At 36.0% G+C, this 3,870-nt stretch overlaps 1 protein-coding gene across 3 annotated transcripts in view; it reads right to left on the bottom strand.

Moving 5' to 3' along the window:
* The window catches only part of BNC2 (basonuclin 2), a 398,693-nt gene that overhangs the window by 334,494 nt on the left and 60,329 nt on the right, over positions 1–3,870 (bottom strand). The gene's annotated exons all lie outside the window — the stretch shown is intronic.

Below are 3,870 nucleotides of genomic sequence, written 5' to 3'. Positions count from 1 at the left end.
TCTTTCTTTGGTCTCTAGGACCCAAGAATTCCTTTTGTTGATCTGGAAGTGTGAAAGAAAAGTTGGTTGTTACTAGTTTCTCTCTTTGAATTTCAAATTTCTGCCAAGTAGTTAGGAAAAGAAAATGAATAACTATTTTCAATTTTTTTTAAGAAGAGCTATGGAGGTTAGAGTAGGTACAGCCTCTCACAAAAATAAGATTAAAACCATACATCTTTGACCTCCCCTCTTCCAAGTAAAATGGACAAGTGTAATTTGGCTCTAGGCTTTGTACTCAGGAATTGGATCCAAATCACCTCCATTCAAGTTTAGGTAGTTGGCCAAGAGCAGCTTAGTCAATAAATGAAACATATATGGACTTATAAAACACTTTCATATATCCTCACAACAATCCGAATGGAGGGATTATTAGTATCCTCATTTTACAGAGGTTGAAACATTAGCCCTAAGATCATACTTAAAAAGTAACAAAAGCAGTCTTCTGCGTCCAAACAGTAGTCTTCTGTGCAATTTTTCCAAATTACTATAACATGTTATAGTTCAAAGAAATTCCTCCAACTGGAAGTAACATTCAAAATTATGCTAAAGACTACGGAATTATAAGGAAATCCTAAATGCATCCAACTAGCAGGCAGTTATTCATTTTGCATTTTCCACTAAACTAATAGATATGATATAGGAAATTCTGAAATTACCCCCACGATTCCCCCCACCACCCTATAAATCCATTTCCATTGCACAAATACACTGAATGGGCACTATAAGTGTAATATATACCCCCAGAACATACACATGGGAGGTAAAAGGTAAAGAACCATTTGGTAGTTAATGGCAACAACGGTGAGCCTTTTCTGCCATTTAGGCTATAAACACAATTGCTTCCATTGGTCACCAGCAAACCCCACGAGAAGGTGGTCCATGAGTGTACCACCAATTCAAATAGCAGGCATCTCTGATATCTATACAAATATCAACAGGGCTTTGTTTTTTATTGCCCAGAACCCACGTTCCAGGATATGCAATTAGAACGGGCAATGTTTGACTCCTTAGGCATATTAACACCAGCTAAAATACACACACACACACACACACACACACACGCACTCTCTCTCTCTACAAGTGATATACTCTAGGTATAGAAAATCTAAAAAGTATAGAAACGCATAAAGAAGCAGAAATTAGTCATCGTCCCAGCACCCAGAGGCAACAACTTATACATACTGGCCTATTCCCTTCAAATTTGTTTTTCCTGATGGCTAGACTATTTGAAATAGTTCCTTTTCTACAAAACAAAAAAACAGCAGCAGCAACAACAACCACCTAATTCCTTTAGGCAGGAACAAGAAGAGAAATGTAACCCAGGAAAAAAAAATGAATTCCATTGTATTTATAAATTCAAACTTCTTGAGTAAAATCTTAAAGACAACTACAGTAAAAATACTTAAAAATCCTTTGAAAAAAGTTCAGTAAGGTCACCACTGGACTCCTCAGTACTTGAGCTACGAAGCCAGAAGAAACAATAATCCATAATGAGCACAAAGAGGTACTTTGTGAAACCAGTTTCGTTTTCCAGGACTTTATTTTTCAAATCCCATTTTTATGTTGAAACTGTTAATCCTACTGTCCTGATGGGGTACAGGACACCAAAATGAAGCGGACTGGCATCCTGAATACCCTAACATGAAAGCAAAAACAGCAGAAGCGGGAAGGTCACTCTGACTTTCCTCTCATCCTTCTTCCCTGAAACAGGCCATAAAACCCTCATATTCCAGGTGCCCGGCCTATACCCAGAGGAAAGGAGCATCCTTATCTCCAAAGACAAAGGGATACAGAAGGAGTCCTAACACAGAAGACTTGCTGAGTTTCCCCTAGTTCACTATAATCACTGCACATTCCTTACTATCATACTTCTCCACAACTGTGTACTCTTTATCAAACCTAGCACATCATATTGAGGTCTGTTTCTTTGGGTCTTCATTTCCTTATGACTGTTCCTGTGTCACATAAAACTTAAATAAATTTGTATGCTCTTCGCTGTTAATCTGTCTTTGTCAATTTAATTTTCAGACCCAGCCAGGGATCCTAAGAGGGCTGAGGAAAACTTATTCCTCCCTTACAATCCTATCAGTAAGAAAGGAACTTCAGCTCACCCAAAGAAGAAACTACAAAGAGGTGAGCAGAAGGTCCTGTTTACTTAGAAAAATTATACTTCTAGAGGAAATAAATGAAATATCATTTAACTATGGTATTTATGGCTTTTCTGCACATGTAAAATCAAGTAACATAGACTGTCCTTTAATTTGAAATAGATGGCTCAATAGTAAGGCTGATCCCGTCTAACAAAGGTGAAAGCAATCTGCTTTTCACACTGAAAAATAGAGCCTTAAATGGAATCAGTGACTTTAATAACTCTAAGACGAGCCACTGGAACATAAGTATGATTTGCAGCAATTTCATTGATCATGTATTTCTAAAGTGCCTACTTAAGAGAGTCTCATATAGGAAGAGTACTTTGGTACTAGTTACCACAAGGAAAACAAGTTCTAATAGTCTTCAGTGCAACAGACTTGGAATTTTATTCCACATAGCCTAGTGATTTTAAATGCCCTGTGACCCTCTTAAGCACTGCCAACATTGACATCTGGTACCTGGCACAAAGAAAATGGATTCTAAAAGTTTTTTTTAAAAACCTTTCATTTTCATCATGTACTTTAAATATGTTTCTAAGATAGTTCTCTTTCTCCTCTTTCTGATATAAAAAAGAGGCTTTTCTATCAGGCAGCAGCTGTATTACGTTTTAGAAGTAGAAGGGAAAAATAATTGCCAAAAATCGAGTTGTTGCTAATGTTTTCTCGTCCTCCCCACAAAGTAGAGATTATATTCAATATAACAGAGGCCTAAGACCTGACTGGATGAAAGAAAACCTAAAAATGATTGCAATTATCTCCCCACAAACATATACACTTGTAAAAACAACTTCAAAATCAAGGCATATCCCCTACAATTTGCTGAATTTCTCTGATATTTTTCTTTCTCCTGTATTTTCTCATGTAAGGCTTTTTATGATCTTCAAATCCTCCAAAGACTTTAGCAAAAAAAGTGATCACACTATTGATAATTAAGATATTCATTACCTTTAAATGCTGTACTTTAGCAAACAAAATTTACTACAGATTTCCAATGAATTCAAACTCATTCATTAAACCTTAAATACTAACTTAGGAAGTTTCGAGTGACTTAAAAAGTAAATAAGGTTGATAAGCAAAATTGACCATACTTCTCAAAGAATGAGAAAATTGAATGAGAAAACAATTTTTAAAAAGACAAAATATTTTATTCTAACACATCCACTTTAATTTAAAACACAAACACGAAAAAAATTAATACTACCTCCCAATTATAAGTTAGTTGAAACAAAGGAATAATCCTCTATTGTGTAACTTCAAGACAGTTGTCTGAGCTTCTTTTTCATATAAACTTCTCCCTCTCTAGCTTTGGCTCAAGTCTGCAGTTATCTTTAGAAGTAAAACAACCCATAAAAGTTTTCCCCTATTTCAATATCATCAACTCCTAATACAGGAAACATGCAATGGGCAGTCCACAGCTAATGCATCAATTTTTTCACAAGCACTCATGTTACGCCACACGCCTGCTTAGTATCCGAAATAAAACGACAGTCTTCTGCATTAGAGAAATTTTCTCAAAGAAAAAACATGGCCATCATTCATTTCTTAGCCAAACATACTCAAGGAAACTCGGCATTGGGGCCCGTCAGAGTGCAAATATATTAGCTGTGACTTCAGCAAGTGTCTGTCATGTTGAATAGCATGAAGAAGAGAGATAGTAATTATTGCCCAGAAACCATTAGAG

The sequence above is a fragment of the Pteropus alecto genome, unplaced genomic scaffold (genome assembly GCF_000325575.1).
Source record: "Pteropus alecto unplaced genomic scaffold, ASM32557v1 scaffold95, whole genome shotgun sequence".
NCBI classification, from domain to species: domain Eukaryota; kingdom Metazoa; phylum Chordata; class Mammalia; order Chiroptera; family Pteropodidae; genus Pteropus; species Pteropus alecto.
Note: the sequence above shows the minus strand (reverse complement) of the source record. Positions and strands in the feature narration are given on the sequence as shown.